The 20,790-nt window shown below is 39.1% G+C and overlaps 1 protein-coding gene across 6 annotated transcripts in view; it reads left to right on the top strand.

Moving 5' to 3' along the window:
* EPS8 (EGFR pathway substrate 8, signaling adaptor) overlaps positions 1-20,790 on the top strand; it is a 188,131-nt gene that overhangs the window by 553 nt on the left and 166,788 nt on the right. For 2 of the 6 annotated variants that reach the window (XM_067008784.1, XM_067008780.1), the window contains exon 2: positions 16,200-16,277. The exons of the other annotated variants lie outside the window; for them this stretch is intronic. The gene's annotated coding sequence lies outside the window, so the exon portion shown is untranslated. The remainder of the gene's footprint in view (positions 1-16,199; positions 16,278-20,790) is intronic. 6 annotated transcript variants of the gene reach the window in all.

Genomic DNA, 20,790 nt, shown 5'->3' with positions numbered 1-20,790 from the left:
CAGAGAAGATGCACACCACCGTTCTTGTCATATTTCCCGGTAACCTGAGCTTCAGCAGATACACCTGCGCTTCTCTGGTCGGTGGGGCGACTCCAGAACGAGTATTTTTCTCCTGGCTTGTCTTAGACTTGGGGTTTCGAGAGCTACCCTCCTCACCCCCAAATGGGGGGGGTCTTTTCCAATTGACACTTTGCGCCAAGTTCCCACCATCGTATACACCCTCAAATTTCGAGAGAGCTTGTTGTTTGTGCACAGTTGTGCCTCTTAATTCCTGGTGACTTTCCTTTCGTAGCGGGCTCCACTCCTCTCACTCACCATTTTACTTTTGGGGAGACAGCCCTTCTGGTGACTTTGTCAGTGAATACGTTTGGAGTGGATTTCCAAGACCCTGCCCGCTCCTCCTATGCTCTCACTTTCTACTTTTCTTTCAAGGACTACCTGTATGCAGAATCTTGGCACGGATTGTTCCCTCCCTTTGCACTGTTTCTCAAATCCTTCTTTCCCCGTAGTACCCGTCGCATCGCTGGACTCTCTTTGGGGGTAGGATGCTGTATTAGGTGTTAGGTATTGAAATCCATAGACGTCAAGAGAGGTAGAGCATTAGGAATTGGAATCCACCTTTACAAAACATATTTCAATGACATGTATTCTTTAATTTTTAAGGTTTCAGTTCTCGCATCAGATAATATGAGGAATAGCTAAGGTTTTAAGAGTTCAGACAAAACTTGGTTTCAGAGGCATGTGACTAGTTTGATTTTGGCTTTATTTTTTTGGGAGACAGAAGAATTAGGACTCCCAGAAGGCTTCTTTATATACATATATCAAAGTAACTGTGTTGTGTATTGCTTCTAATTTATTTCCATTGAAAGGATATCATTCGTCTACAGCGACTTGGGTTTTGGAAAGTGTGAACTAGTAATTTAGATCCTGTGATCATTGAAAATTAAAGTCAATGTCATCCTTTCTCATCTAGTACAGATTTTCTAGGAATTGGAGTTTTCTGGACATATTACTCTAGGTCTTTCTTAAGTTGCTGGTGTGGAAAATTTTTGGTCATGGGTTCACATTTTTAATTACCAATTTGAAAAATAACGCACTTTATAGACTTGCCATGTAAAGGGTAAGGTAGAATGTATCACGAATGTAATAACATTTTATAGAATGCTTTTAGTGCAGAATTCAGAGATTAATACTTTTAAAAATTCCCCAAGTCATTCTCTTCACAGCAGAAAAAAAGAAAAGAAGGAAAGATCACTTGCTTTTAATTCCACTGTTGTGAGATAACCACTGTTCACAATATTTGAAACATTCTCTTTGTAATCTTTTTTTTTCTCCCACTTTCCAGTGTCATTGACTATCATTATAAAGTAATTTTCAGCCTTTTATTAATACCAGGGGAATACTTTAAGTTGTATTCAGAGTGAAGATTCTCAAAATGGTTTATTCTTATTTGTTCCCTACTGGGAATCTAATGCTCTATTTTGACCACTTTGCTTGCTTCTGATCAAATGTAAAGATTTCATTTTGTTTTTATCTCCAGCTTTTCCTGCTTTCAATTTTTAAATCTACGCTGATACTTTTTAGTTTGCTAGACTTTGCCTGTTTTGGATGCTGTTCACAGTTTTGAGGAGTATTGGTCAGGTATTTCGTTGAATGCCCTCTATAGACATTCCTCTAATATTGTTCTCCTCATCAGACTGAGCTTTTGGGTTTTGAGGGGAAGATCACAGAGGTAAAGTGCTACTTTTCTTTTTTTTTTTTTGGTACGCGGGCCTCTCACTGCTGTGGCCTCTCCCGCCGTGGAGCACAGGCTCCGGACGCACAGGCCCAGCGGCCATGGCTCACAGGCCCAGCCGCTCCGCTGTATGTGGGATCTTCCCGGACCTGGGCACGAACCCGCGTCCCCCGCATCGGCAGGCGGACTCCCAACCACTGCGCCACCAGGGAAGCCCTAAAGTGCTACTTTTATCACATAATATAAAGGGTCCATACTATCCAACATGATTTATCACTGTTGATATTTATCTTGATCACCTGGCTGCAGTAGTATTAGTTTTCTGCACTGAAAACTTACTCTTTTTCTTTCTTTTAATGCTTTTTCTTAGGAGGAAGTCACTGTGAACAGCCCATACTTAAGGAGAGGAGAGTTACGCTTCTCCTCCTTGAGGGTGGAATATTTATATAAGTTTTGGGGAATTCTTTTGAATGGCAGATTTGTCTTTTTTCCCCATTTATTAATTTACTCAATCATTTGCTTATATGGGTCTGGCCTCCTGGATATACATTTATACTTTGGGTTATAATCCAATACTACTTTATTTTGTTCCTCAAGTTGTTTCAGCTTTGGCCATTGGGAGCTCTTTCAGTTGGTTCCTGTCTTCCTTTGACATATCTCCATTAATGTAAGTTTTTTAAAAGATCACTTCCTTACTTTCTAGCATTAAAAGATGCTCCAGGATTATCTTGTATATTTCCATTTCCTGCCCCAGCCCTAGAGCCATCCGGAAAGAATCTGGTTCATCTTCGTGGGAAATGGTGTTGGAAGTGAAGAAAGATCTGGGTTCTAGGTATTCTTGTTGCTACTGAGGTGTCATTACTTCTAGGCCCTCTCATCTGACAGCAGGAAATACATATGTGTGTATACAAACCCCCGTATGTACTCTTACAGGGGTACATGTTTCTCTTTGTAACCATGTGTATCTATTTTAAGGTAAATATGAGTTCATACGGTTGTCTCTTACTCTACCTAATCCATTACCACCTATATCATCCTGGATTCCTCCCCTTGCTTATCTGTAAACTCATTCTAATGGGGAGAAGAAACCTGGCTTCTACCACCTGACATCCATATACTTAATTGTTCAAACCCATTATATGTGTATAGTGGTATCAAAATTGTTAACCTGTACTCCCTTCACAAAGAGGGGGAACAGCTTTATCAACTAGAGTATATTGCTTATGTGCGGTACATAGCATAGATTTTTAGATTATATAGATTTTTAGATTTTATAGATTCCAGTTAGTCTTACAGATTCCATTCCTTTTCCTCCTATTCCTTTCATGAGGTTGTTGGACACATGTATGATACAGGTAGATACTTTTGTCACAATCTACATTCTATTTTGGGATCCCCAGACCTTCTACATGATTTTTTTTTAAAATTTGCATATATTGTTTCACTCTTTGTCCTGTGACATTCTGTGAGTTTTGACAAATGATCAATTTCATGTATCTATTACCATACAGAATAATTTCAACAGATTATTAAATCTTCTGTATTTCACATATCACTCCCTTAACCCCCTTCCCCCGGCAACCCCTGATTTTTTTTACAGTCTCTATAGTTTTGCCTTTTCTGGACATCATTTAATTAGAATCATATAGCCTTCTCTGATAGTCTTCTTTCACTTAGCAATGTGCATTGAAGGTTTATTCATGTTTTCTTGTAGTTTGATAGCTCATTTTTTTTTATCATGTAATAATATTGCATTGTATGGATGTATCACAGCTTGTGTATCTATTCATCTATTGAAGGATATCTTCCTTGCCTCTGGTTTTTGGCCACTATGAGTAAACCTGCAATGAAAATTCATGGGTAAATTTTTATATGGACATAAGTTTCCAGATCAGTTGGGTAAATACCTAGGAACATGATTGCTGGATCATATGATAAGATTCTGGTTAGCTTTGTAACATATTGCCAGTCTGTTTTCCACAGTGGCTGTACCATTTTGCATTCCCACCAACAGTGAATGCAAGCTCCTGTTGCTCCTCATCCTTGCCAACATTTGGTATTGTCAGTTTTTTAGATTTATCCATTCTAATAAGTATATACTAATATCTCATTGCTTTAATTTGCCCTTTCCATAATGACATTTAATGTTAAGCATCTTTTCATATGCTATTTTCCATTTCTTTGGTGAGATGTCTGTTCTGAACTTTTGTCCATTTTTAATAGGGTTGTCTGTTTTCCTTTTTTTTTTTTTTTTTTTTGCATTATGCAGGCCTCTCACTGTTGTGGCCTCTCCCGCTGCGGAGCACAGGGTCCGGACACGCAGGCTCAGCGGCCATGGCTTACAGGGCCCAGCCGCTCTACATTATGTGGGATCTTCCCTGACCAGGGCACAAACCCGTGTTCCCTGAATCAGCAGGCGGACTCTCAACCACTGCACCACCAGGGAAGCCCCTGTTTTCCTATTTTTGAGTTCTGAGAATTCTTTTTTTTTTTTTTTTTTTTTTTTTTTTTTGCGGGCCTCTCACTGTTGTGGCCTCTCCCATTGCGGAGCACAGGCTCCGGACGCCCAGGCTCAGAGGCCATGGCTCACGGGCCCAGCCGCTCAGCGGCATGTGGGATCCTCCCGGACCGGGGCACGAACCCGTGTCCCCTGCATCGGCAGGCGGATTCTCAACCACTGCGCCACCAGGGAAGCCCCTCTGAGAATTCTTTATATATTTTTGGTACAAGCACTTTATCAGATATTTGTTTTGCAAATATATTTTTCCAGTCTGGCTTGTCTTTTCGTTCTCTCTTTTTAAAAAAAATTTATTTATTTATTTTTGGCTGCATTGGGTCTTCGTTGCTGCACGAGAGCTTTCTCCAGTTGTCACGAGAAAGGGGGCTACTCTGCGTTGCGGTGTGCGGGCTTCTCATTGCGGTGGCTTCTCTTGTTGTGGAGCACGGGCTCTAGGCACACGGGCCTCAGCACTTGTGGCACGCGGGCTCAGTAGCTGTGCCTGTGGGCTCTAGAGCGCAGGCTCAGCAACTGTGGCGCACGGGCCCAGTTGCTCCACCTCATGTGGGATCTTCCGGGACCAGGGCTCGAACCCGTGTTCCCTGCACTGGCAGGCGGATTCCCAACCACTGCGCCACCAGGGAAGCCCTGTCTTTTTGTTCTCTTAACAGTGTCTTCACACAGCAAATGTTTTTAACTTTAATAAAGGCCAACTTATCAATTCATGGATAAGCTTTTGGTGCTGTATTTAAAAACTCATTTTCAGACTCTAGACCACCTAGATTTTATCCTGCTTTCCTGCCCCTAGAAGTTTTTTAGTTTTACATTTATATCTCTGACCCATTTGAGTTATTTTTTTCTGAAAAGTTTACAAAAAGACACTTTTCACTTTTTGTGAAAAGGTAAGTGTCTAGATTCATTTTTTTGTCCATGGACTTTGAGTTGTACTGGTAGCAAATTAATGTGATTTTTAAGTCAAGTAGATTATATATTAGGTTTAGGATGGAAAGGAAAGTGTTTTTATTTGATTTTTTTTTTACATGTTTTATGAAATTGCTTAAAAGAAACAGTTGAGAAATGATTTGGAAACCAAAATGTAATACTGCATAGACTATATGCTGAGATTGATTCCTGGACATCGTATACAATTCATTTCCTTCTTCCTCACTAAATCAGAGATTTTTCTTTGTGGAAAATAGAATTGTTAATACAGTGTAACATATGTCAATTATTTTAGATCTAATCGTAGAAATAATTAATAAAGCTTTATTTTTCACAGAAAAGATCTGAAATAAGAGATTTGCAGTGTGAATGCTGAGATGAGGCACATGATATACACACAATATAGAAACTTGAGACTTAACTGGTTTTGAATCTTATCCCATACCACTCCTCTTGCCTTTTTTCAAGTGGCTTATTTTCAAGTACCTTTCTTTTGGTCAACACTTTGTGTTGTTGATATTGGGGCCAGAAGTATTGTTAAATTACAATTAGAACCAATACCCTTCAGGAAGCATCTAGAGAGATCAGACATATAAAACTAGCATCTTTTGTATGGGAGGCATTGCATACATTATCTCTTTTAACTCTTACAAGAGCTCTTTAAGGCAGGTCCCCTTATTTGCATATTACAGGTAAGAAATCGGCTCAGAAAGATAAAATGACTTGTCTATGGTCCACGTGGGGAGAGAGGGACAGAGTTGGGATGGAAATCCTGATCTTTCTGACTCCAAAATCCATGTTCTTTTCTCTTTGCTATGCTATCTCTAGTAAATGAAAAAGTGCTAGGATAGTATTAATGTCTTTGATTTTATTCTTTTCTTTAACACTGTACACTACTTAAATGACTACTGATCTAATTGAGAATGGCTCAGAAGATTGTGTTTTTGAGATCCATGGAGATTCTTTTAGCTTTTTTTTTTTTCTGTTGACTGATCTACATCCCACTGACCCAGAGGTATGAGGTATTGGAACATGTTTATAAAGAATGGAGTTCCTTTAAAGAGAGGAAGTTGTGGAGCATTAGGAAAAATAGAACAAGCAATGGTAGCATTAGCTAGTTGTTTATCCCTTTGCCTCTCTGAATTATAAGTTTCTTGAGGGCAGGGAATTGAGTCTCAGTGATCTTTAAGCACAGCACATCACATGTGCTATGCACTCACAAACTGTTTGCTGGATGAAATCAGCACTAAATATACTTTTTACAGAAGTTTGTTTAGAATGTTTAGAAGGGGATGAATTTTTCTTCACACAGGAAGTTGAACATAATTACATTTCATTTATTCATTCATCATTTATTGAGCATTTCTTGAGTATCTGTTCTGTGCCAGACACTGGAAACACAGAGGCGAATAAGACAGGATCTCTGCTTTCTGTGATCAGGGAACCCAGAGAATGGAGGCAACCAGACAACCATTTCAGTAGAGTGTGGAGCTAAATAGAGTATGTATTAAACAAACAAATAAGCAATGGACTTTGCAATCAGAGAGACCTTCTCTGCCTTAGTTTTCTTATCTACGAAGTGGAAACAATAGCAGTACCTACTTGACACAGTTTTGGGGAATAGGTTAAGTGAACAAGAGAAAAAAATGTTCACGTTTATCTTTATATCTCAGTGCGTAGGAGAAGGGAGAGAGGCTCACGTGATTGAGGGAGTCAGAAAAGTCTTTACTGGGGATGTGACCCTTGACTATTTTTAAAATAAATTTATTTATGTATTTACTTTTGGCTGCTTTGGGTCTTCGTTGCTGTGTGCGGGCTTTCTCTAGTTGCAGTGAGCGGGGGTTACTCTTCGTTGCGGTGCGCAGGCTTCTCATTGCGGTGGCTTCTCTTATTGTGGAGCACGGGCTCCAGGCGTGCGGGCTGCAGTAGTTGTGGCTCGCAGGCTCAGTAGTTGTGGCGCACGGGCTTAGTTGCTCCGCAGCATGTGGGATCTTCCCGGACCAGGGATCAAACCAGCGTCCCCTGCATTGGCAGGCGGATTCTCAACCACTGCGCCACCAGGGAAGCCCTGACCCTTGACTTTTATAGGATAAATTTTTGAGGTCAAGAATGAGTATGAGGTGGGACTCCAGGGCATTCCACACAGAAAGATAATAAATGTGACGTGTGCAGAATGGGTGGGCATGATGGGAGTGGTGGGGAATTCTGCGTGTTTTCACAGACGGAGCCTCCAGGATTATTAGAAAGAACTGAATAAGCAGTTATTTTTCATTTTTATAAGTAACAATACAATAGTCATTACATTGGAGTAGGAGAGAATAAAGGTACCAAACCTGTTTGAAGAATTGTGCGAATCCCTTCTACTAATCATGTGACTTTCTGAATGTAGTCCTTTATGTAGCAGGTAAATTCTTGTGCTCTTTTTCAGTCCTGTGATTTTATTAAGAAAGAGCACTTGTGTGTTTGGGTGAAATTAGAGGTCCTCTCTCAAACCATATTTTTAAAAAATTTTAATTTAATTTTTTAAAATTGAAGTATAGTTGATTTACAATGTTGTGTTAGTTTCTGTGTACAGCAAAGTGATTCAGTTATATATACATATATATGTGTGTATATATATATATGTATGTATACTTTTGCATCATGGTTTATTGAACCATTCTTATATTTAGTAGCATGGAAACATAAAATCTAATATCCCACAAAGGCGGGATCTAGTCCTATTTGAGCCAATCCAGAATTCTAAGAACCATGAACAGTTTCTCAACAGAACCTGAAACATAATACTTAGGAACGTTCTAAAATAACCTGTTAAGTGAATGAATTATGTGCTTGATAAGAGGTCAGAGTTTTGTAGTTGAAAAATGTGTTTTTAATATAAGGAGAAAAAGATATTTTCAGAGTCCTCTATTGAAGACTATTGATATGAATTTCATTTTATTTAGAAGATCCTTTATTAGCACCATTAGAGTATTACTTCTCTATCACCATTAGAATATTATTCCTTATGCTAGACATACATGCATATTATTGATACATTTATTGGTTTAATGCAACAATAGAATGTTTCCAGTGTCTGAAATACAACGTTTGCGATCATTAAACACTGTAATTTTTTTCTGTGGATTCTAATATTTATAATGTTTTGTAATACTGTAATTGTTTCTAGTATTTTTCATGAGAAAATAAATGTTTAAAAAAGTATAAGCATCAAAACAAATCCATAAAGAAAAATATGGATGAAATTTGTCACTTTTGAGATGACATTGAACACAATTTAGTTTTCTACAATAATTTTGACATTTGAAGTTAATGGTAATCTTAGACATGAACATATAAGAAGATGGTTTTAAGTATGTTGACTTTTAAATTTTAAGAAAGATGTACTTGTGATGAAAGAGAAAGAAGATGCATTTAACTTTCATATGTGGAAGAAAATTTAGAACCTTATTGTAGCTATATAGATTTTTTTCCCCCAAATAAGCGTGCTAATCTTGTGTGTGTGTGTGTGAGTGTGTGTGTATGTATGTGTTATCTCCAGTTTCTCTTTCCAGTATGTTTAAAAAACTTTAACTATTTTATGAACAACTGTATATTGGGATTTAGAATTATTACTTTTTAATTCAGAAATATTAATTTAGAAACCCTATCTTTAGGTTGGTTTGTCTTATTATTTTAGTGTATTTATCTACGTTATCAGAACTTCTGATGTCAAGTCTGCTTAGGTTGTGTACTGTGGCTATTAGGTTATATATTTTTTACATCTCAGGATCCTTTTAGTTGAGAGAGAACATTAATTTTGTTGGTAGTTCTTTTATTTAGCTCTTTTGTGGGGCCTTGTTAGACTCTGAATAATTTAAAAGCAATGGAATCCTTTCTGTGATAAAAATCTAGTCATTAGGCCAAATCTTGTAGCATTATTCACATGATACTCATGCATGTAAAGGTGTGGAATTAATATGTATGCCTGAAGGATGTATATTAAAGAGGGTGTTTCTTTAGTTATTGAGGAAAATAACCCTCTAAAGATTTTAATGTGCATGAATTCACAGATTTGCTTAAAGTCTTATCTCTTCTGTTTTTAAGTTAATGATCCATGAGAGTCAACCCTGAACAATAATGTGTAAATAATATAAAAACATTTATAACTTCATTTAAATTTAGGAATAATTAGTTCTCTGTTTTTTTTGTACATTAGTATATTTGCTGTCTTTATAGAATTATAGGAGAAATTAAGGGATTAAAGTACCATTTCTTCTTTTTCTGTTATTTTACATTTTCATATATTTCTTATGCAAATGACTGAAATAAAAGTTTCAGCACCATTTATTAAAACATCTATGCACTTGACCGTATTTCACATTTTTCACCTTAATCCTCAAGATTTTCCATGGTGTCATGAAGGAAATAGTCTTATAAAAATCTTGAAGCAGATAATTGACCATGTGGGTTTTCCCTTGACACCCCTTCTCCATCCTGCTTCCCTCCTTCCTGCGTTACCCCATCCTCCAGCCCCAGTGTTCGACTTCTTTTTTCAGCGCCCAAATGACGTTAGCTGAAAAATGTATCTTTCATAACTCTGCTATCTTTCCAGTTACAATTTGAACTCTTTCTCACTGCCTGGTGAGATCTCAGCCGTGGAGAGTGAAATCTGAATAAAGGAGACATTCATGGTGGTTATGACATTGAAGGTTAAGTTTAGGCTGCTGGAGAGTTTGAAACAAAGGAGTGATTGAAGCCCTCATCACCTTCATCTTACTTGGGTAGTAAGTAAATTATTTTGGAAGTAAAGTCTCATTATGAAGATAATGAAATCTTGTCCAGACTAAATACATTCACAGTGACTGCCTTCAGCTGGAATGCATCTTAACACCATTCAGTTTTTGTACAAATTAGAAAAGATCCACCATAGATTTATGTGTATATTAGAATATATTATGGTGACTTTTTTTTTTTTTTTTAACATTTTGTTTTGTAGGAGCCCCTTAACACTGTAGGGAATTTTAGAATTTGAATTCAAATCTTTGTCGAGTAAATTTGTATAATATAAAAAAATTTTTTATATGGAATAGTCCATGGTCTTCTAAAGGGTCTTCAAACAGGAATAAACGTTTCCTCATCTTGGGACTTCCCTGGTGGCCTGTGGTTAAGACTGCGCCCTTCCACTCCAGGGGGCGCGGGTTGGATCCCTGGTGAGGGAACTAAGATACCTCACATGCAGCACGGTGGGGGAGTTTCCTTATCTTGCCTCCAAAGCCTCCCCTCCCACACCTTACGTATATCTGTTACCTAGAGTTATTTCCATTTTCTCTCTTTCCCAGGCAGTTGGAATATTTGAAGTATGATTTTTGTGAGCTATCACTGTACTACAGAGTAGAAGGCCTGAGAATATGGTATAATTTAGCCCAGTAGCTACCGTTTATATATTGTGTTATATTTATGGTTTTCAAAGACATTTATATGATTAACCTAAAAGATTCCAAACTAATGGATTAAGTGGTAAAATGATCGGGAAAGCTAGTGGGGGTAGAATCTGATAGATAATAGAAATAGTTCGGCAGTAACAAAAGTAGAAACGCTAAAATTTCCCAAGAATCTATAGGCTGTTTTTACAACCACTGTGCTGTTCATGAACTACATATGGGGAACTTTGCTTATATATACTGTAGAGAACAATGTATTGTTTGTTAGAAGTATATGTTAACTATTCAGTAAATAAACATAAAATAGAGTTGGGTTGCAAGATTTAACAGCCAGATCTTTCTGCCTAACACTGATTTTATTAGGCTAATGTGGACATTCATTGGATTTTGGATATTAGGTGTAATGTAACAAATGCTTGCTGTCCATAGAGGTGGGTTTAGTTCTGTGATCCTGAGAGAGCAGATATAAATTTGCGGGGAAGCTTTTAAGATGAGGTAGCTGATCTAAACCTGCTGGGTTTTTCTCCCTTCCGAAGGAGCACGGGAGTGTGTAGAATTTTGCAAGGAGTTGATTTGAGAACTTGGCTTAATTTTAAAGGCAAAAGACACTAATTAATTTTTTTTTTTTTTTTTTCTGAAAGAACTTTTAAAAGCTTCTAGCTGGGGCTTCCCTGGTGGTGCAGTGGTTGTGAGTCCGCCTGCCGATGCAGGGGATGCGGGTTCATGCCCCGGTCCGGGAAGATCCCACATGCCGAGGAGCGGCTGGGCCCGTGAGCCATGGCCACTGGGCCTGCGCGTCCGGAGCCGGTGCTCCGCAACGGGAGAGGCCACAGCAGTGAGAGGCCCGCGTACCGAAAAAAAAAAAAAAAAAAAAAAAAAAAATTAAAATTAAAAATAAATAAATAAAAGCTTCTAGCTGTGATCACCTTAGCTTCCTATTTCCCCCTTTCTCTTACTGAGTTTCTGTTACTGCTGTCAGCTATAGCAATCACTGGGAAGGATAATACTGGGGTAAAATTTCCTTTAAAAGGAAAATTATGCAAGAGGGATGTGTACAATATGCATGTGTACAAAATGCATATTGAATACCGTAAAGTACATACTGAAAGGTCTTTTGTATGTGAGGGTGAGTTTTGTTAGTTGTTGTGGTGATAGATCTTGTTTGATTTATTTCAGCTTTCTCCAGTGATCCTTTTGTGATATGCATATATGAGATAGTTAAGTGAGATTGAGGATTTGGCTAAACCATTAGTGGGCACATTGGCTTAATTCAACCCAATCTAGTTTCTTCATCGAACAGTTCTGGACATACTCAGCTTTATTTAATAGAAAATAATTTTGTTTCATTTCGTGAAAGTTATCTATCAATAAAGAAATATTTTAAAAGTGCCTGTATTACTAAATAATAATAGTAATTACTGTAATTAATAAGACAGACAAGGTTGCTATCCTTACTGAGTCCACAGTGTCAGAAACCTAGATTAGAAGAAGCATAAAAAAACTTAAAAGAAGCATCAGATTCTAGGTAAATGGTCAAAAATGTGGAAAATAAAGAATAGCCTTTCTGGCTTCTTCCTCCCTCCCGTCCTTCTTCTCTTTCCTTTCCCTCTTTTTCATTTCTAAGAGAGTGAAGATATTCACATTTTGTATTATATTTTTCAACACATCCTGATATTGTGGATTTATAAAATAACTCCATTTCCAAATTATGTATGATTTTGCAGTCATTCCCTCAAAAGAACATGTGTTATTTGTAAACAGCTGTGGGAAAAATTATGGTATACCAGAACTCCCTTTGAAATATTTTCAACTGTTAAGGTCAACTTAAGATCAGAACAGACAAGTATGGTTTGTATTAGTTTTATAGACACTACTCAGTATTTATTTTCTTGGAAATGTTTAGGAATGAAGAAGGCATTATTCATAAAATGTATGACATAAAATGAAGTCATACTAAAGACCTCAGACTGGTTGTAAAGTGGTAAACTTTCGAGATGGGCAAATATGTGTTATCGTGAATTTGGAACGTGTGTAAATTTAAGACCGTCATCTGAAGCAACACTGCCTTTGTATTTGACTTGCAAGAAAGAAAGATGGGGACTCCTCCTCCTCTAGTGGAGCCCAGTACTTCCTAACACACCTCTCAAATTACACACCGCTGAAATGATCCCCACAATGTGTTTGGCTCATGTGTTTCTCGTTAGCGACTATGAATGAAAGATTCATAACTATCTATTTCAAAAAACTTCTTTATTTGCATTACAAAGAGCTTGCTTGGAACAGGATCAAGAATTGTTTTTAAATTGTAAGTCAGCATGTATGGGGTTGGGCCATGATTGACCCTGGACCTTTAAAAAAAATAATTTCTGTGCACAAAGAAGGTTCTGAATAAATATTTATCGGACCATCAATTACTGCGTTGACTGTAGAAGGATAAGAGTACCTGAGTTTTCCCACATTCTGAGTGATTTGGATCAAATATTTTTGTAGACGGATAATTAGAGTCCCCGTGACAACCTTGTGACCTGATTTTCCAAGCCCTGCCTACCTCCCTGGAGACTTCCAGCTGTGTACTCTTAGCTTAAAGAACTCTTGGCTTGTATACAAGTCGGGGGGTTGGAAAGAAGGAGGGAAGGGTAGATATATAAATCCATTTCTGCAGTTTTGCCAAACCTGTAATATAGAAGCACTTTGTTCTAAAAGGAAACTTAATTCATTATTTCCTCATTTTGGCTATTCCTCCTTATATGTTAACAAATCACTACCAAACAAATCATTACCAGAGGAGCTTATTTATTTTTTTAATTGATGGCATACTAAAAGTTAGTTATTTTTGAACTCTTCTTTTTTTTTAAATGTATCACTTTTTTAAAAAAATTAATTATTTATTTTTGGCTGTGTTGGGTCTTCGTTTCTGTGCGAGGGCTTTCTCCAGTTGCGGCGAGAGGGGGCCACTCTTCATCGCGGTGCGCGGGCCTCCCACTGTCGTGGCCTCTCTTGTTGCGGAGCACAGGCTCCAGATGCTCAGGCTCAGTAGTTGTGGCTCACGGGCCCAATTGCTCCATGGCATGTGGGATCCTCCCAGACCAGGGCTCGAACCCGTGTCCCCTGCATCGGCAGACGGACTCTCAACCACTGCACCACCAGGGAAGCCCCTGGACTCTTCTTCTTAAAGGAAAAGGTAAAATGTGAATGTATTGGTTAGACGTGGTGGAATCATTTCCGTGCTTTTCTTTTGTCATAAATTAGTTTGTGCATTTCTGGTAGCAGTTCCTCAACTACCCAAATAAAATGAGGCTGTTTTTCTCTCACTAGGCAAATATTTATGAATACATGAAGTTTGTTATGTGATATTAAAGTCACATAAGATTTCCAGCCTTCGTTATACATTTTCTAAGTTGTTCCTGCAAAAATGAGAATTTTAGATGTCAATATGGGTCAGTTTTGTTTGGTTATACACTGACTTCTAATTGCCCTCTTGCCTGTATATATGCTCACTAGATATGGATAGGAACTTCTTTTTCTCACAGCATGTATATAGTTCATGTCATATGCTATGTTGAAATATCTTGTATGGAGATGATTTGCTGGAATGATAAAACTGATGCAGACTTACATCAGCTAGACTTATTTAAATCACACTAGTTTTGTTTGACAGGTACGTGTGCCTAAATACTTATTTGCTTCTACCATATCATGTCTCTCTTCCCACTCCTAACGTTTTCTGACCTCTCTCTAGCATTTCTTGAAGGGGCTCATAAACCCAGTTCTAAAGTATTTCATGCACCTCCCATTAACAGGTAACTGGTCCCATGCCTATCTTTAATCCCAAACTGCACTGAGGTTATCTCATTCATTTTCCTTCTTCCTCTGAGGATGATTGAAGTTCTTTAACCTCATGACTGCCTTCTAACTTTCAGCTTAGACCAAATTGTAGTCAGAGAATCATTAATAATCAGTATTAATAACATTGGAATGTAATTTTAATAATTTAGGCCTCTCTAGCTTATAAAGTGTATTATGGAGTCAGTTTAAACTGTTGTTCCTCTCTCATATGTATGTGTCTGAGTCAGAGTGTTTATATAGTAAGCTCTTAGAGTGCATGTGTCTCTTGGTGTGGTATTATGCAGAGCTAGAAACCATTCTCTTCATGGCCTCTTGCTGCTGCCTTTCTGTCTTGTTCCCAGCTAAGATTCTTGACAAGAAGCTTATACCCGTTGTTGCCTCTTCCTCGCTTTTCCTACATTAGTCAGCCCACTTTAGTCTGGTGCCTAAGCTCATGTCTCTGGGTTATTTGTAATCTTCTAAAGGCCAAAGCAAAAACCATTTAGTTTTTATCACGCTTGGTTTTGCTGTAGCTGTTAGAGGTCATGGATTGTGTTTTGTTCACTACTGAATTTTTTATCACCTAGAGATTCTAGTACTCTGTAGGTTGTCTGTTTGCTGAATGAATATATGTTTGCAATGATCAGTGTTTAGTCTTGGTTTTTCCCAAAGAATGTTCTCTTCCTTTGGCTCCCACGGTGCTATTCTTTCCTGCTTTCCTTTGTTACCCATCTGCACTTAGATGTTAGTTCGGAAGCTCAGCTCCTTGGAGTTTAATAGGTATCTAAAAGTTGTTCCAAAGTGGTGATCTTCTCAAGTAAGTTCTAGCATCATCTGTTGGTAGCAGGGAGAGCCAGCACTGTTTTGGAGGGCAGGGAGTGGTTCTCAGCTCATGGTTTTGTTCATAATCTAGGTACAAGTTGAGAAGTTTCTGAATTTTCTGGGATTCTTTTCTCAGCCTTCATCTAATTTCGTGTTTCATTATCTTCCAAGGTGACTTCAGTCACTCACATTGTTTCAGTTAGAACACTGACTCTCAATTCTTTATCTCCTCTGACTGCTGTTCTCCTGAGCTCTGGCCCTTTAGTTCTGGCTGTACCTGAATGTGGCACAGGCACCTTGGCCTTCACATAGCCCCAGATACATTGTTGCCTTTTTCCGAACCCAGCTTCCTTCTATTCGTTTCCTGTTTCTCTAAATGGAGCCACTGTTATCCAAATGATAGCATCAGGGGTCTGTGAATCTTTCTGGACTCTTTGCTCTGCCCTAACCATTCCTCTGTGCCACCTTTAAGTGATCAGTCGCCAAATCCTGTGGATTCCTATTACAAAATGGGTGGCAGGACACTCCCTTCTTCCCTATCCTGACAGCTAATCATATTTTTATGTTGTTTAAAACTCCTCATTGTTTCTCCATATGTTCGTTCCATAGTCCAGGGCCCCCTCGTATAGCACACAACGAAGGCTCTGTGACACAGCTCCTGCTTTCCTTCCAGGCCTCCCTCTTTGATTGCTGTGCCCCACAAATGCCCTAACAATCGCCGTTCCTGGAATACACTCAGCTTCACTCTTCCATGACTTTGCACACTGTTTCCTGCCCCGGTGTTCCCTCTCTGTCATCCTCATCAGCTTGTCTGTATCATTTTAGATCTGGCCTAAAGGTCACTTTCCCAGAAAAAAAGTCCTTTCTTTGTGCCGGGGTAGTATCCTATACTTCCTTTAAAGCAGTAATCATCTCGTGTTTTATGGTTTATTTTCTTATTTTTCTCTCCAACCAGTCTGAACACTTAACAGGTGGAGGATGTGTCGGAATAATCTCTGTCTTTCTTGTGCCTCAGCACAATGCTGGATGCACGGTATGTACTCACTTTTCGTTTTAATACATATTCAATGAATACATGCATACAATGCTTTCTGGTGTTAGTGAGATTCTCTCCTACATGTAAACAAAGTGTGATGGAAAAACTGAGCAGGATTCATTTATTTGCTGTTTGACCGTTTTACCTGCTTTCTTTCCCAGAGCGTTCTGGAGGTGAAATGGTGAGGAAGACAGTTTGTTTACAGTATCATTCGGTTTCCCTCTCTCTTGTCCTTAGTCCATTTATTGCACCATAGATGCCTCAAGGTTGTCCTCCAGCCGCCCAAGACATGTCGCTGTGACCAGTTTTCTACCCTTGTGAAACTTACCGTTCAAGTTATGTCTGGCTGGAGAGCCTGTAATTTATAGATAAAATGCTGGGATTAGACCAGTATGGAAAATTTTAATATTGAACCTTTCGCTTCTTTCGTATGCACTCTTCATAATCTCCCTTTCAATGAAAAGAAACCTATAGTATTTGCCAGTGAGAGATCAGTACCCAACCAAAACAGCTATCTGGAGGTGACTTATTTTGTATCTTAGTTACTTAAGACATATCAGTTAGTTAAGAAAAAGTAGCCTGTGAGTAATCAAAGTAGATGATAAAGAATATTTAAATATTAGATATATGAGAAATTTAGAGACTGTGTAGTACAGCTATCTCATTTTACTGATGAAGAAAGTGAAACCATGACATGTCAAATGATTTGTCCTAAGTCACACGACTAATTTATTGCAGAATTAGTCCTGAAATCTAAACACCCTAAGCCTTCATATGAGTGTACTGTCATGAGCCTGATGCTCTCTTGAATTTGGTCAGGAAGCTGAAAATTCATTTATTCAAAATATTTATCAGCTGTCTATTTTTTTTAACTAGATATAGTGCTAGGCACTGGGGATACAGGTGGTAATAAGGTGGCCCTCCATGGCTGGAACTACATCATGGAGTGAGGAGGCATTAAAAATTATTTTAATTATTTAATAATTAAAATTATTAAAATGATGTAAATCATAGACCAATCTACTTAAGTCACTTGGCCTATATTTAATATCTCTTTATTAAACTTTTAGAAAAAACTTGCTTAGCTTTTTTTCCAATCCCAGAGCAAAAAGGAAGAAAGAAATTAGAAGGTGATGATGAGGTTCTAGAAAGGTATATAAACAATAATGTGGGGCTTCCCTGGTGGCGCAGTGGTTGAGAATCCGCCTGCCGATGCAGGAGACACGGGTTCGTGCCCCGGTCCGGGAAGATCCCACATGCCGCGGAGCGGCTGGGCCCGTGAGCCATGGCCGCTGCGCCTGCGCGTCCGGAGCCTGTGCTCCGCAACCGGAGAGGCCACGACAGTGAGAGGCCCGCATACCGCAAAAAAAAAAAAAAAACAACAACAACAAACAAACAAACAAAAAACCAATAATGTGAAGCTGATAAGTTGGGAAGAAAGAGAAATATATATATATATATACACACACACACACATTATATAATATATACTTTTATATATATTATATCAGGCAAAAGAGCCCAACTCATTGCAGACTAAGAAGTGTTTATGGGCCTGAGCAGAGCGTCAGTGGCTGAGTGTCCCTTGGGCTGCAGAAGAATGATCTCATCACATGGGGAATGAGAGTTTTCTCCCCACAAAGAGTACCTGTTTTGACAATCGCCCATGGACAGTAGTGCCCTTGTGGAAGTCTGGTAGTCTAGCAGAGAAGTTCCAGCATACCATTTTGAGGGGAAAAAAAAAAAAGTCTGAGGTTGCACGCATCGAGGAGGGTAACAGGAACGATTTTACTTTACATGCACCAGCCCTCCCTGAAGGTGGCACAGTTCAGTGCCAGCAGGGACCTTCTTGGCCCGTGATTTCTTCCACAGGGGAAAGTAAGAGTGTGTGAGTGCCCAGTGCCCCCGGTGCTCTGTGTACCTCATCCACACACAACTCCTTACTCCACCCTGTGGCCAGTTGCCTGTGTGTGCCCCTGAAGCAACGAGAGCGAGCCTGTGTAGAAGTCAGCGAGGACAGGGCTGGAAAGCCAGCCTGACTCTGTAGAGTTGGGAGAGACCATACAAACTTGGGCATTCAATACTGCCCTAGGGAAAGCAAAGGGGAGGCTGTCAGCACTTGACTTGGGTTTGCAGGATCCACAGAAGGCATGCAGTCTTAAGAATTCCCTCATAAAAGGCAACAAGAAGTGTGGAACAGTCGAATACATAGAAAAGATTAGAGGGAGTCCCCTGGTGGTCCAGTGGTAAAGAATCTGCCTTCCAGTTCAGGGGATGCCAGTTCAATCCCTGGTCAGGGAACTAAGATGCCACGTGTCATGGGGGGCAACTAAGCCTGTGTGCCACAACTACTGAACTCACGCGCCTCAACTAGAGAGACTGCACACCACAAACAACAGAGCCCACGCGCTCTGGAGCCCACGCACCCTGGAACCCGCATGCCACAACTAGTGAAAAGAAAACCTGCATGCCACAAGTAGAGAGAAGGCCGCACGCCACAACAAAAGATCCCACGTGCCTCAACGAAGATCCTGTATGCCACAACTAAGACCTGATGCAGCCATAAAATTAAATAAATAAACTAATTAGTTTTTTTAAAAAGTTAAAAAAATAGTGTTTTTTAAAAAAAGATTTGAGAAAGTCTCAGCATTCCTAGTAGGGCTCCAGAAGATTTTATCTCCTGAAACCAGTCAGTAAGAGTGAAGGAGGTGACTGCTTCTTCAGATACAAAGACAGCAATGCAAGACTCCAAGGAACAGGAAAAAAAAATCAAGGAAAAAATGACACTACCATAGAAACACAATAATTTTCCAGTAACTGACCCACTCTCCTCCTGCCAAATGGAGATCTGCAATTTTTTCCCAGTAAAAGAATTCAAAATAGTTATTTTAAGGAAGCTCAGGGACCTACAAGAAAACACAGAAAAGCGATTCAGTGAAATTTTTAAAAATCAATACATGAACAAAAGGAGTTTTTTGTGGGTTTTTTTTTGCGGTACATGGGCCTCTCGCTGTTGTGGCCTCTCCCATTGCGGAGCACAGGCTCCGGACGCACAGTCCCAGCGGCCATGGAAGCCCCCAAAAGGAGAAGTTTAACAGAGAGTTAGAGATCTTAAAAAAAGAACCAAATAGGGCTTCCCTGGTGGCGCAGTGGTTGAGAGTCCGCCTGCCGATGCAGGGGACACGAGTTTGTGCCCCGGTCCGGGAAGATCCCACATGCCGTGGAGCGGCTGGGCCCGTGAGCCATGGCCGCTGGGCCTGTGCGTCCGGAGCCTGTGCCCCGCAGCGGGAGAGGCCACAACAGTGAGAGGCTTGCATACCGCAAAAAAAAAAAAAGAACCAAATAGAAATTCTGGAGCTGAAGAATATGATGAATGAAATGAAAAAAAAAATGCATTAGAGGGCATCAGTGTCAGACTGGATCAAGCAAAAGAAAGAATCTGTGAAGTAGAAGACAGATTATTTCAAATTATCCCTCTGGAGGAGTACAAAAAAAAAAAAAAACAGAATGAAAAATAGTGAATAAAGCCTATGTGAACTATGGAATACCATTAGGAGAAACAACCTGCTATTATTGAAGTCCCAGAAGGAGAAGAGAGGGAGAAAGGGGCAGAAAGCTTATTTAAAGAAATGGTTGAGAATTTACCAAATATGGGGAGAAAATTGGGCATCTAAATTCATGAAGCTCATAATTTCCCCCCAGATTTCAACTCCAAATGATTTACTCCAGTACACATTATAATAAAATTGTTTAAAATCAAAGACAGAGAATTTCAAAAGCAGCAAGAGGAAAACCTTCCTTAGAGAGGAGGGAACCCCCATAAAGCTGTATCAGTGGGTTTCTCAGCAGAAACCTTGAAGGCCAGGAGAGAGTGAGATGATATGTTCAAAGGGCTGAAAGGAAAAAACTGCCAGCCCAAGAGTATTTTATGTAGTAAGGTGCTTCAGAAACAGAGAGAGAAAGACTTCCCCAGACAAACGAAAGCTGAGGGAATTCATCCTTTATACCTGCCTGATGGGAAAGGCTGAAAGTTCTTCAAGCTGAAAATGAAAGGACCCTAATTAGTAAACATATGAAACATATGGCAATATAAACACGATGGTAAAGATAACTATATAGTCATATTCAGAATACTTTAATACTGTATTATAGTAGTGTGTTAAACAGTTAACTCTAGTATAAAGGTTAAAGGACAAAAGTATTAAAAATAACTATAGCTGCAATAATTTGTTAATGGATACACACTACAAAAAAGAGGTAAATTGTGGCATCAAAAACAAAATGTGTAGCCACATTGGAAAAGTCATATATGTGGAAAAGCTGCATAACTGAAATGGATTGAAGGGTGATCTGTTATATATCATTTATGATTTGAGAAGCTGTTATTTGTTTATGTGTATACATACACAGTTTTGAAGAGTAGTAACTTTGAAAAAGCTTCCTTGTCCAATGCCGAAGTTAGGGTCTGGTTTATTGTAGAGACTCTATAAAGGTATTGACTGAATATTGA

This window comes from Kogia breviceps, chromosome 12 (genome assembly GCF_026419965.1).
Source record: "Kogia breviceps isolate mKogBre1 chromosome 12, mKogBre1 haplotype 1, whole genome shotgun sequence".
NCBI classification, from domain to species: domain Eukaryota; kingdom Metazoa; phylum Chordata; class Mammalia; order Artiodactyla; family Physeteridae; genus Kogia; species Kogia breviceps.
Note: the sequence above shows the minus strand (reverse complement) of the source record. Positions and strands in the feature narration are given on the sequence as shown.